Here is a 14,894-nt window from a genome sequence, read left to right on the forward strand (position 1 = left end):
TGGGACTACTGTGTTCTCTGGAGGAAGAGATCTTTTACAATAATTGTAGAATAATCAAAGTTTTCATTTCTTCTTGAGTCAGTTTTTGTAAATTGTGTTTTTCTAAGAATTTGATGATTTTTATCAAGTTTTAAGCTTTACTGCCAAAGCTTTTCATGGTGTTCTTAATATCCTTTCCATGATTTGGAACACAGAGTTGTGGACAGATAATTGGTCCACATAATGGTCCATATATGGTTTATATAGCATGGTCTGTGTTCTGGACATGAAGCTGGCATGCCCTCCATGTGGAGGGCCGGCTATACTATGCCATTTTATATGAAGCACTTAGTATTTGCAGATTTTGGTTTCTGCAGGGGTCCTGAAACCCATCCCCAGCAGTTATCAATGGATAACTATAGTTTTACTCTGAATTATTATTGTCATTTATTAGTACACTATCTCCTTTTTAAAAACAATGATGTTTATTGATCATCCCCATAGTATTAAATCATGTCCAACCCTTCTGCGACTCCATGCACTGTAGCCCGCCAGGATCCTCTGTCCGTGGGATTTCCCAGGCAAGTATACTGGAGTGGGGTGCCATTTCCCTCTCCAGAGGATCGAACCTGAGTCTCCTGCATTGGCAGGAGGACTCTTTACCACTGAGCCACCTGGGAAGCCCTAGAGTATTAAATACCTAAGACAAATTGACTTCACAAGCATTTGTTAATTATTTTTATGTGCTCCTTATACACTATCTAGTACTGCAGATACAGAATGCAGCAACTTAGCTCTGCACCATCCCTGCTCCTCTGGGGCTCACAGCCCGTCTCCCGCACAGAGAGGCAGCTCAGTACAGCTTGGTGCTGGCCAGAGGCCAGCCAGCAGCTCTGCAGAGATTGGGGTCTTCGCCGCTCCAGCCCCATTCATTGGCAAACTGGTCTGCCCTCGAGTCCTCCCACCCGTAGCCACTGTCTCCATATTTAAACAAGTCTGTGACTCTCTGAGCATTCTCTCTGGCATTGCTAGAATGGAGAAGAGTGGGGAGGAGATGAATCCAGGGCTAATGAGCCACAGCTGCACCCTCCCCATCTCCCCTCTTTCCAAGGAAGCAATGACTCTGAGAAGAGCCAAGGAAAGAGGGGCTAAAACTCAGACAGCGCACCTCAGCGCACCCAACTTAGCCCTGTGCTGGGTGAATAGCTCTCATAGGGGGAGGGTTGAGAATCGCTGGTTCCACCAGCCTCGTTCTGCTCTTCAGCCACTCAGACCCCACACTGGGCACACAGCAGAGGGTGGGTGAGAGGAGAAGGGCCCACAGCCCTAAGGGAAGTTCTCCAGGGCTTGGCCCCTTCATATTCTCCAAGGCAGCCGAGCTCTGCTCACCCATCCCTGCATCGCCAGTGTCCCTGGTACCTGATCACTTTAGCAGCCCAGATGCTCCCTGGTCCCCTTTGGGCAGCATCATAGTTCCCTAGGCATGGAAGTATTTCTCTGAATCTTTGTAGCTGGCTTCTCTCATGTCAATAAGAAATGGCAACCCACTCCAGTATTCTTGCCTGGAGAATTCCATGGACAGGGAAGCCTGGCAGGCTACAGTCCATGGGGCCACCAAGAGTCAGACATGACACTACTATTACTCTCTCCCATCAGAGTAGGCCCTCCATATGTCTTTCGTCCCTGGAAGGGAAAAGAAAATGATGAGATGAACGTGATCATATCTTGGCAAAATAGAGAAATGATGCATTTTCTTCCCACTGCTTCCAAATTTCAGCCTTTGATTAAGCCCTTGGAGATTATTATACTGGCTTGAAATAAATATTCCTTAACTTTTTACTTCCCTGATTTAAACTTGTGAGAATCACACTTGGTGCAAGTTTTATTGTTTGATTCCATTCTAAGCCTGTTGGTACTTTGTTTCTGGTGGGGTGTGATGTGTGCATGAAGAGGTCAGATGCTCTTTAAAGGACATTTGTTTGTATAATGAACTTCTACCTGGAAAAATGCAGGAAAGGCTCTGACCAGAACTCCAGAACAAAGGCTTTACTGAGGGAGGCTGCCGATACAGGATAGTTCCAACAGAGTAAAGGGGAAAAAAATCCATCCCTGTACACTCAGTGAGGACAACTTGGTTCTGCATACATCTGAGTTCAGTTCAGTCACTCAATCGTGTCCGACTCTTTGCGACCCCATGGACTGCAGCACGCCAGGCTTCCTGTAGGTCACCAACTCCTGGAGCTTACTCAAACTAATGTCCACAGAGTCAGTGATGCCATCCAACCATCTCATCCTCAGTCATCCCCTTCTCCTGTCTTCAATCTTTCCCAGCATTGGGGTCTTTTCCAATGAGTCAGTTCTTCACATCAGGTGGCCAAAGTATTGGAGTTTCAGCTTCAGCATCAGTCCTTCCAATGAATATTCAGGACTGATCTCCTTTAGGATGGACTGCTTGGATCTCCTTGCAGTCCAAGGGACTCTCAAGAGTCTTCTCCAACACCACAGTTCAAAAGCATCAATTCTTTGGCACTCAGCTTTCTTTATAGTCCAACTCTCACATCCATATATGACTATTGGAAAAACCGTAGCTTTGACTAGACAGACCTTTGTTGGTAAAGTAATGTCTCTGTTTTTTAATATGCTGTCTAGGTTGGTCATAGCTTGTCTTCCAAGGAGCAAGCATCTTTTAATTTCATGGCTGCAGTCACCATCTGCAGTGATTTTGGAGCCCAAGAAAATAAAGTCTCTCACTGTTTCCATTGTTTCCCCATCTATTTGCCATGAAGTGATGGGACTGGATGCCATGATCTTAGTTTTCTGAATATTGAGTTTTAAGCCAACTTTTTCACTCCCCTCTTTCACTTTCAGCAAGAGGCTCTTTAGTTCTTCGATTTCTGCCATAAGGGTGGTGTCACTGCATATCTGAGGTTATTGACATTTCTCCCAGCAATCTTGATTCCAACTTTTGCTTCATTCAGCCCAGCATTTCACAAGATATACTCTGCATATAAGTTAAATCACCAGAGTGACAAGATACAGCCTTAAAGTACTCCTTCCCCAATTTGGAACCAGTCTGTTGTTCCATGTCCAGTTCTAACTGTGGCTTCTTGACTTGCATATAGATTTCTCAAGAGGCAGGTCAGGTGATCTGGTATTCCTATCTCTTGAAGAATTTTCCACAGTTTGTTGTGATCCACACAGTCAAAGGCTTTGGCGTAGTCAATAAAGCAGAAGTAGGTGTTTGTCTGGAACTCTCTTGTTTTTTGGATGATCCAACAGATGTTGGCAATTTGATCTCTGGCTCCTCTACCTTTCCTAATTTCAGTTTGAAGATCTGGAAGTTCATGGTTCATGTACTGTTGAAGCCTGGCTTGGAGAATTTTGAGCATTACTTTGCTAGCATATGAGATGACTGCAATTGTGCAGTAGTTTGAACATTCTCTGGCATTGCCTTTCTTCGGGATTGGAATGAAAACTGAACTTTTCCAGTCCTGTGGCCACTGCTGAGTTTTCCAGATTTGCTGGCATATTGAGTGCAGCACTTTCACAGCATCATCTTTGAGGATTTGAAATAGCTCAACTGGAATTCCATCACTTCCACTAGCTTTGTTCGTAGTGATGCTTCCTAACACCCACTTGACTTCGCATTCCAGGATGTCTGGCTCTAGGTGAGTGGTCACACCATCGTGATTATCTGGGTTGTGAAGATCTTTTTTGTATAGTTCTTCTGTGTGTTCTTGCCTCCTCTTCTTAATATCCTCTGCTTCTGTTAGGTCCATACCATTTCTGTCCTTTATTGTGCCCACCTTTGCATGAAATGTTCCCTTGGTACCTAATTTTCTTGAAGAGATCTCTAGTCTTTCCCATTCTATTGTTTTCCTCTATTTCTTTGCATTGATCGCTGAGGAAGGCTTTCTTGTCTCTCCTTGCTATCCTTTGGAACTCTGCATTCAAATGGGTATATCTTTCTTTTTCTCCTTTGCCTTTTGCTTCTCTTCTTTTCACAGCTATTTGTAACCCCTCCTCAGACAATTATTTTGCCTTTTTGCATTTCTTTTTCTTGGGGATGATCTTGATCACTGCCTCTGTACATTGTCACGAACCTCTATTCATAGTTCTTCAGGCACTCTGTCTATCAGATCTAATCCCTTGAATCTATTTGTCACTTCCACTGTGTAATCATAAGGGTTTTGATTTATGTCATGCCTGAATTGTCTAGTAGTTTTCCCTACTTTCTTCAATTTAAGTCTGAGTGGTCTGGGCATATTTGGCACCTGGGAAAATTCAATTAGCAGGTGATAAAAGTGAGTTCCCTAAGAGGTTTGAAGAAACAGGGTAATCAGATGCAGTAAAAGGGCAACTGGTCCACCAGTTCTAAAGCTCTGTGTCCTCTCCAGTAAAATGGAGGAGTGTTGCCTCCCTGGGGATGTTTATGCAGAAGAATTGAGGGAAATACAGGTTTAGTTTATAGAACATTGTAGGTGCTCAGTACACTATCACTCTGGTCCTTAGAAAGATTGTGATAAAAAAAGAAAAAGAATGAACTAAGATAAGGAGCAGAGAGTTATAGACAGAAGGGACCCGATCAACTAAAATTAAATGGCAACATCTTAAAAAAAAAAATCTGCTTATCAGGAAAACAAGAAAAATCTAAAGTAGAATTATAATCATGGTTTATATAGTGACTCTATGAGATAACTTATCTCCATTTTATATATTTCTTATGTTTGGCATTTGGAAAGATAGTATTGTTGAGAGTTAGGACATTTCTATTAATTCACATGGATTTAAATAGCTCCTTGGAATCCAGAATTCTCAAAAAAATATTTCCAAAATGCTTGGCATATGTATCTTGTCACCTAAGAATAGTAAAACCGGAGGTAACTCTGCATACTTCAGTGTGTATAAAAATTAACTAGGGTGCTTAATAAAGACAAAATTTCCAGTCTCAGCCCCAGGGGTTGTGTTCAGGTGAAGAGTTGTGTGTGGACCCAGGCATTCCCACAAAGCACTGCAGACCACGGGTGATTCGCATACAAGTGATCCTAGAACAACCCTTCGAAGAACATTAACCTCAGAGATGAAAAGAAATTTTTAGCTGAGCCTATGAGAATTTAGATAAAATTAACAGCAAACTTTTAAAACACTTAAGTCAAAAACTATCACAGAAGAAAAACACAAAAAATAATTTTGTGAAATAAACGAATTTTGGCCACCTCACTGACTGTTGAGGTCTACATCTCTTGCTATACGATTCTCGCTAGTTCTCAGCCTCAGTAGAACCGTTGTCGAGGTAATTCATGGTGCCATTTTTTGTGGGGATGGGCTCTATAGAGTTTCCTTCCAAAGGTACCACATCCCGACCATCTGTCATCTGCTCAGATAAAGAGCAGGACGTGTGTTCACAAACCCCTCACTTTCCCACATGAACTCTTGTCTCGGAGGCAGCAGACGTGCCGGCGTTAATAGCAAAGTCTAGGAGCTCAACATTCAGGGTTAAATCCTGCTCTGTCTTAATCTCTTGTTGCCTCAGGTTCTCCGTTAAGGGATAATGGTACCTACATTTCCAGGCTAAAGGATTAAAACCTGAGGATGAAAAAGAGTTCATTTATACATACAAAGCTCTTAGAACAGTGCCTAGAGGAGGCTCAGTTATTTTATTTACAGGTGTTAACTGGGTGGAGAGTGTGAACACTCCCCAACCATTGGATACAATGGTACCTTGTGGCTACCAGACTTGGAAATGAGCTGTCCCCTGGTTGCCCACAAGAGGGCAGCAGAGTCACACTTGTATTTAAGGAACTCCTGATGGGGCTCCCCTGATAGCAGTTGGTAAAGAATCTGCCTGCAATGTAGGAGACCCCGGTTGGATTCCTGGATCAGGAAGATAACCTGGAGAAGGGATAACATATCCACTCCAGTATTCTTGGGCTTCCCTCGTGGCTCAGCTGGTTAAGAATCTGCCTGCAATGTGGGAGACCTGGTTTGATCCCTGGATTGGGAAAATCCCCGGGAGAAGGGAAAGGCTACCCACTCCAGTTATCTGTCCTAGAGAATTCCATGGACTGTATAGTTCATGGCGTCACAAAAAATCAGACATGACTGAGTGACTTTAAAAGGCTTCCCTGATAGCTCAGTTGGTAAAGAATCTGCCTGCAATGCAGGAGACCCTAGGTTGATTCCTGGGTCAGGAAGATCCACTGGAGAAAGGATAGGCTACCTGTTTCGGTATTCTTGGCCTTACCTTTTGGCTCAGATGGTAAAGAATCCGCCTGCAATGAGGAAGACCTGGGTTCCATCCCTGGGTTGGGAAGATCCCTTGGAGAAGGGAAAGGCTACCCACACCAGTATTCTGGCCTAGAGAATTCCATGGATTGTATAGTCCATGGGGTCGCAAAGAGTCAGACACGACTGACCGACTTTCACTCTCACCGCTGAACCCAGATCTCTTCCTCACTCCTGTTGAAAGTTGGGACCCAAATTTTATGTGACTTTAGGTTTGGGGATCCCCACAGAAGAGTGCAAAGCTGGTCAGAAAAACCTGAAGAAGTGCTACCACAAAAACTCAGCTCCTTTTCTGCCCATTTGTGGCCTTTGCCCTGTGGGGATGTGGTTTCTGCTCAGGTAAATCCTGGGGGATGCAGACACAGCCTCCCCTGGCCCATCCTTTGGCCCTCATCTTGACCAGCTTCCTTGAGGAATGTTCCCCATCTCTGGCTGCTGACGCCCAGGATCAGGAAGCAGAACGTGATGCCCGTGGAGAGCTTCATCTGGCTGCAGAGAGATAAGTAGACTCAACCAAGGATGCCAGGTCTTGGGGAGGGGGTTGTAATGTTGATATAGCCTTACATTCCAAAAATAAATGCCACTGAATTCTATCTCAATAGATAGATGATAGATAGATAGATGATAAATTGCATTACAGAGGATCCAGTTCTCATTTTCATGTGAATCCTTGAAATCCCAATGATTTCCTGTATGAAGGATCACAATGGGCTTTTAGCATAAACCACTTTTCAGTCCAGTCATCCTCTGTCATCCCTGAAACCCAACTGCATTGCAAGTTTCCCAAAGGCATGAGGGTCTGGGCACCATGCCTCTGCAGTGATATGAGACGAGGTGAACAATGCACTGGTGTTTGTGGACCGCCTGCTTGCCCCATCACTGCCTTCACACAGGAGAAACATATGAGGGAAGCCCTACCCGCTGAAGTACTCACATCTGGTGAATTCTGTCAAAATAGTAGATTCAGGAAAGCAGCAGAGAGCTGGGCTGCAGCACAAGAACACTGGTGAAGAGAGAGTCTTCAAGGAGGAAAGGTGTTGGAAAGTTCTAGCACCTCATCTTTGGCTGTGCCTTCCTGCTGAGGTTCCTGGTGAAGCTGAGCTGCCTGGGCTGGCTGGCTGGGAGACAGCACTGGTGCTTTATATACTGAAACTCAGTAATGGAACAAACCAGAAGGTGGGTTTGAAGCAAAAAAGAAAAAAGAAGAGACATTTTGTGAAATCCCTCTTGACCAGAACACAGCATTCAAAACAGCAGTATTATTCTTCACTCACATCTAATTTTCCTAGATGATGCAATCCTGCAGCTTTCAAGAGAGTAGAAACTTAGGCTTTTACTGTTTCCAGTCTCACTCCTGGTGTGGACAAGGTGTTTTCCCCCACACAATAATATACTGACATTTTCTGTAAAGGGTAATCAATATTAGAAAAAGAGTTGATTGCCTAAAGAATGTGAGGATACGGGGCAAATAGAACAGCAGAGTAGGTCTATTGCAAAGGACAGCTCAAGATAAAGCTGGAACCCCAAGGTACAGAAGTAGGAAAGAAGGAAATAGAAACCCAGAAAAATCAAATTTCCAGCATCCACATGGGGTGGACTCAGCACTGGGAAAGGGATTCTCCATTTGAGTGTATCTATGAACAGATGCTGTCGAAGATCATAATAGCAGGTTATATGGAGAGGTCACTGTAACCCCAGGAATGTTGAACTATAGTGTAGAAATTTGCCATAATGTTGTGCAGCAATGACGCATCATAAAAATGATCAGGAATGGACCCACTGGCTGCTAAATGATCAGAATAGAAGATTTGAGAGGATGCAGAGAAAGCTGAAAATTAACACAAGACTGCTGGGAGAGTATGATGTCAGAGAACAGTTGTTTCAATCAGAAAACGGACTGGGCTTTACTCTGTGAGTTTAGGGAGATAATCCTGGGAGGAAACTTCATGCAGGGGCTATTACAAGGATGGAGTCTCTGATGAACTCCTTGCCCCATCTCTGCGTCTTCATCCAAAAGGGAAATTTCAAAGGTCACTGGATTTCCCTAGAGGAGAAGGGATGGTGCATATGTAATATGTCAGAGATGGTGGAGGATACAGAAGACTTCAGAACTGCTCTTCCTGATGGTGGGACCATGAGTTGGAAGCCTGAGGACGGCAAGTAAGGCCCAGTGCAGGGGGCACCACCTCAGGATTCTTGCCTGGAGTGTTTACAAGAGAGAAGGAATGTGAGCCGTGCATTGGAGACACAGAAAAGCGATCTCGAAGACAGATGCAAGCAATCACAGAGGCTTGGGAACTGAGACACCAGGAGATGGTAAATAAGAGTCTGGAAGGACACGGGACTTGTGCTTAAGTATTAACCCTGAGAAAGGGAAGAAGGGTGAAGAACTTGCAATCTGTTATTAATACCAGACTCGGGGAAATAGGAGGAGGACATCAGACAGAAGAACACTGGCCCAGGAGGAAGCAAACCAGGTGAGGGTGACACTGGTGTCTGGGAATCACTGTCTTAGAATCTAGCCTCTCAAAATTAGGATGATGCCTCCTACTGGGTCTGGGTCATATTTTACTTCTTGTAGGTGTAATGAGATGAACATACATGGCAGACAGCTATCTAAAGGATTTCTCTGTCCTTCTGGTTCTTATCCAGGGAAAAACTAAGTAATATTCAACTATTCCTAGCAGAACTTACACTCCTTGGGAAAGATGGGGTTCCCCGTGGTCCAGGTACTCCAGGTCGCTGAACTGGCTCAGCTGAATATGAGTATGCGTGGTGGGGAGAAGGGATGTTGTCAATCATCCAGAGTCATTGATGCTGGGCATGCACTTGGGGCTACTCCATCGAGGGGGGCTGTGATGTCTACCTCCCTTCTCCTGCTGTCCTTCTCCTACTTTCCTCAGGGCAGAAATCATGAGCCAGTGATCACATTCTTTTGCAACTCTTTTCCTTAGTTTGGAGCTATTCATTACTGGAAATCCACCCCTCACTTTCTCATGTCACTCCAGTCATTTCTTCTTTGATAGAATCATTAGAGAGAAAGCAAGCACAATCTCTAGAAACCAAGTTCTTTACCTTGTTCCTTAATGTACTTTGTCTTCCTGGCAGGGACATGCTTAGAGTAATAGACAACAATGATGGTCAGTTCTTCTCATTTGTTTTTCTTGCAAAAGAAAGTCACCCTGTCTTGGCCATATCAGAATCTTCAGGCCTTAAACGGATCTCTCAAGAGTCTCCCATGAGTCGCTGTGTCATGGCTTGCATAGATGGTCTCTGTTAGCGCCTATGGTCCCAGGGTGTTAATAGTGACAGTAAACAGTTTTACTTTTGACCTGGGTTACATAAGAAATTAAATGGTACCCCCTACTCTAAAAGCCATGTGTGACAAGGCTATTGAAACACCTAAGGGATCTCCATTTTTCTCTCACAATTAATATAAGTTGAAGAGAATACCAAGGCTATGAAGAATCAGAAAATAGAACAACAAACAAAAAAAAAGCCCCACAGAATTGCACCTGAGGCCTAAGTCCCAGACTCAGAGGGACAAAAGAAAAGACTCATGAGCAGTTCCATCAATGTACGGTGAAGAAAATAATAATACCTACCTTATAGAGTTGGTTTCAGGATTAAATGGTGAATGTTTTAGGGGCTTGGATCAGTTCTGGGCACATGTAAAACACTTAATACATTTTAACTCTTCTAGATTAACCAAGAAAATTCATAATAATTTATACTTTGCAGAAGACAGAAGGATTAGCCTCCAACTAATAAAAATAAATGGAAAAAAAAAAGTAAAGTAATTAGCCTCCAACTAATAAAAATAAATGGAAAAAAAAAGAAGACAGAAGGATAAACTAATATATTATTGTGAAAGCCATGCAGTATTAATATATGAATAAGTAAGATTACCAATCAGAATTAAAGTTTTAAAGATCAAGGTTTAATTTTACAGAACATAGAAACATTTTTGAAGCCTGGGTGTCTTTCAAGTTTCCTTTGTTAGAAATAACTGTTGCAAGGATAGTTTTTGATGTAGAAAACCGTTTTTATTACTTGAAATTGCGAGAGAAAAGGAGATAGTCTCCCTTTACACTGGCGTGACTTCTTTCACCAGCAGTTGGGTGGATATATAGTTTTTCTAAGAGTAAACCCTGGAATTCCACTACATAGCACTGAGAGAAAAAGAGACTGGCTTGAGAAATTCAAAATTTACAGAAAGGATAAAAGGCCAAAGTAGGATAATGAGCATGGAATATTGAGTATATAGTCTTTTGTGTCTAAAGTCACCCATTTTGTTATGTGTGTGTATGCTCAGTTACTCGGTCATGTCTGACTCTTTGCAACACCATGGACTGTAGCCCACCAGGTTACTCTATCCATGGAATGTTCCAGGCAAGAATACTGGAGGTGGTTGCCATTCCCTTCCCCAGGGGGTCTTCCCAACCCAGCGATCAAACCTGTGTCTCTTGCGTCTCTTGCATTGACAGGCAGATTCTTTACCACTGCACCACCTGGGAAGCCCCATTTTGTTACAGTTAATACTTTATCTGAATTTCTGTCTACATGGCTTCTTTTTTCTCTTACTTTTCAGATTTGTCTGTCTAATATAAACTGCCTGTTTAGTATCCAGGTGAGAACATTTGTGAGCACCCTTTAAGGGTTACAACTCATGTAGTATTTAAAATATTATTACTGGTTTGAAAAATTATTTTTATATTCAGCATCATTAAAATATCTTTTCTAAAAAGTTTAAGTCTTCATGGACTGGAAGAATTAGTAGTGTTAAAATATCCATACTACCCAAAGTAATCTACTGAATCAATGCCATCCCTATTAAAATTCCAATGCCATTTTTCACAAAAATAGAACAATCCTAAAATTCACATGAAACCACAAAAGACCCCAAATAGCCAAAGCAATTTTAAGAATAAAGAACAAAGTTGAAGGCATCACAATTCCTCATTTCAAAATGAGCTATAGTAGTCAAAACAGTATGATGTTTACATTAAAAACTGACACATAGATCAATGGACCAGAATGGAGGGCCCTATGCATGTATGGCTAATTCATTTGTGACAAAGAAGCCAAGAATATATAATGGGCAAAAGACAGCTGGTGTTTGAAAACTGGGCAGACAGTCTTCTAAGAGAATGAAACTGAAACACTATCTTATACCATTAACTTAACTTGACTCAAATAGATTAAAGACATGAGGTAAGACCTGAAGCCATTTAAGTCCTAGAAAAAACATAGGCAGTAAGCTCCTTGGGGCTTCCCAGGTAGCTCAGTTGTGGAAGAACTTCAATGCAGAAGAAGGAGGAGATATGGGTTTGATCCCTGGATCAGGAAGATCCCCTGGAAAAGAGCATGGCAAACCACTCTAGTATTCTTGCCTGGAGAATCCCATGAACGGAGGAGCTTGGTGGCTATAGTTCATAAGGTCACAAACAGTCGGACATGACTAAAATGACTGAGCACACACGCATAGCACAGTAAGCTCCTTGACATCAGTCTTGTAAAGATTTTTGGGGGGTTTAACACCAATGGCAGAGGTGACAAAAGCAAAAATAAACAAATAGGACTATCTTAAACTAGAAAGCTTCTGCATGGCAAAGGAAACCATCAATAAAATGAAAAAGTAACTACCAAATGAGAGGAAATATTTGCAAACCATATATCTGGTAATGGGTTAATTTCCAAAATATGTGAAGAACTCATTCAATTCAAAATAAAACAATCCGACTTAAAAATGGGCAGAGGATCTCACTAGACATTTTTTCCAAAGAAGACGTGTAAATGGTCAACAGACACATGTGAAGGTGCTCAACATCACTAATCATTAGGGAAAAACAAATGATAACCACAATGAGAAATCATCTCACACCCATTAGAATGGCTCTTATGAAAAAGAAACAGCAAGCATTGCCAAAGATGTGGGGAAAAAGGAATAATTGTGCACTGTCAGTGGGAATATAAATTGGGGCAGCCACTAGGGAAAACAGTACCGAGGATCCTCTAAAAATTAAAAATAGAACTACCTAAAATATTAGTTCTAAAAGTATAACTAAATGATCTAACAATTCCACTTCTGAGTACTTATCTGAAGGAAACGAAAGCATTAACTGGAAAAGATATCTGCAGCTCCATGTTCATTGCCGCATTATTTACGCTAGTCAAGACATGAAATCAGCCTGAGTGTCTGTTGATGAATGAATGCATAAAGAAAAGGTTATTTCTATATTAATAGAACATACATATGTATATGCATGTGTATATGTCAGTCAGTTACTTCAGTCGCTCAGTCATGTCAGACTCTTTGCGACCCCATGAATCGCAGCATGCCAGGCCTCCCTGTCCATCACCAACTCCCGGAGTCCACCCAAACTCAAGTCCATTGAGTAGGTGATGCCATCCAACCATCTCATCCTCTGTCGTCCCCTTCTCCTCCTGCCCTCAATCTTTCCCAGCATCAGGGTCTTTTCAAATGAGTCAGCTCTTCCCATCAGGTGTCCAAAGTATTGCAGTTTCAGCTTCAGCATCAGTCCCTCCAATGAACACCCAGGACTGATCTCCTTTAAGAAGGACTGGTTGGATCTCCTTGCAGTCCAAGGGACTCTCAAGAGTCTTCTCCAATATCACAGGTCAAAAGCATCTGTTCTTCGTCACTCAACTTTCTTTATAGTCCAACTCTCACATCCATACATGACCACTGGAAAAACCATAGCCTTGACTAGACCGACCTCTGCTGACAAAGTAAATGTCTCTGCTTTTTAATATGCTATCTAGGCTGGTCTTAACCTTCCTTCCAAGGACTAAAGCGTCTTTTAATTTCATGACTGCCGTCACCATCTGCAGTGATTTTGGAGCCCAAGAAAATAAAGTCAGCCACTGTTTTCACTGTTTCCCCATCTATTTGCCATGAAGTGATGGGACTGGATGCCATGATCTTAGTTTTCTGAATGTTGAGCTTTAAGCCAACTTTTTCACTCTCCTCTTTCATTTTCATCAAGAGGCTCTTTAGTTCTCATTTTCTGCCATAAGGGTGGTGTCATCTGCATATCTGAGGTTATTGATATTTCTCCCAAAAATCTTGATTCCAGCTTGGGCTTCATCCAGCCCAGCGTTTCTCATGATGTACTCTGTATATAAGTTAAATAAGCAGGGTGACAATATACAGCCTTGATGTACTCCTTTCTCTATTTGGAACCAATCTGTTGTTCCATGTCCAGTTCTAACTATTGCTTCCTGACCTGCATACAGGTTTCTCAATAGGCAGGTCAGGTGCACATATATTCATACATAGGAATATTATTCAGCCTGAAAAAGGAGGAAAACTTGCCATTTAGACATGGATGGACCTTAAGGGCATTCTAAAGCATTTAAATAAGTCAGACAGAAAAAGACAAATACCACATGATGTCACTCATATGTTGAATCTAAAATAAGAAACAAAAGCTGAATTCATAGATACAGAGAACAGATTAATGGTTGCTAGAGGCAGGGAGTGGGCAATGAGTGAGTGAAATGAAGGAGATCAAAAGGTAAAAACTTCCAGTTATAAAATAATCAAATCCTGGGGATGTAATATGCAGCATGGTGACTATAGTTAATAATATTGTATATTTGAAAGTTGCTAAGAAAATAAATCTTAAAATTCTTATCACAAGAAAAAAGAATTGTAGCTATGTGTGGTGGTGGTGGATGCTATCTATCCTTCTTGTGGCAGTCATTTCACAATACAGTTGTCCTGTAGTATCTGTGGAGGATTGGTTCCAAGACTCCTGTGGATACCAGAATCCTCAGATGCTCATGTCCCTTATATAAAATGGTGTTGTAGTAGTTGCATATAGCCTCAGACCTTCCTCCCATATGCTTTAAATTATCTCTAGTTTACTTATAATACCTAATATATTATAAATGCTATGTAAATAGTTGCCAAAGCAAAACAAATTCAAGTTTTGCTTTCTGGAAATTTTGCTTTTCAAATATTTTAGGTCCAAGTTTAGTTGAGTCCTCAGATATGGAACTTGTGGATGGGAAGTCCATTGTGTTGTAGACATGAAACTAATGTAATGTTCTACATCAATTATATCCCAGCATTAATTAATTGAATATGTTACCTTACAGAAAGAATTCAGCACCAGGGACCCTTTCTTTCTCCACCTATTGATACTACATATCATCCAACAACTATTATTATCAATTTGACAGGTACACTGATCCTCCATGTCAAATCACAGCAAGAAGGTCACCACTTGATTAGTCTCAACAGTATCAGATAACACACATGCCAACCAAGAAATCAACAAATTATTTGGAAATTACTAGACTGATTCAAGGACTTCCCTTGTGGCTCAGATGGTAAAGAATCCAACCTGCAGTGTAGGAGACCCAGGTTTGATCCCTGGGTAGGGAAGATCCCCTGGAAGAGGTCATGGCTATCCACTTCAGTATCCTTGTCTGGAAAATCCCATGGACCGAGGAGCCTGGGGCCTACAGTCCATGGGGTCGCAAAAGGATCAGATACACAACAGACTGATTTAAGAAACAATGTATGTGTGTAGCTGAATCACTTTGTCGCACCCCTGAAACTAACACAATATTGTAAATCAACTATACTCCAGTAAAAA

The 14,894-nt window shown here is 42.0% G+C and overlaps 1 pseudogene; it reads right to left on the reverse strand.

Annotated features, from left to right (window-relative positions):
• Positions 1–832: 832 nt before the first annotated feature.
• On the reverse strand, positions 833–6,749 carry LOC110144963 (serum amyloid A-2 protein-like; annotated as a pseudogene).
• Between the last annotated feature and the right edge of the window lie 8,145 nt (positions 6,750–14,894).

This window comes from Odocoileus virginianus, chromosome 10 (assembly GCF_023699985.2).
Source record: "Odocoileus virginianus isolate 20LAN1187 ecotype Illinois chromosome 10, Ovbor_1.2, whole genome shotgun sequence".
Classification (NCBI taxonomy): domain Eukaryota; kingdom Metazoa; phylum Chordata; class Mammalia; order Artiodactyla; family Cervidae; genus Odocoileus; species Odocoileus virginianus.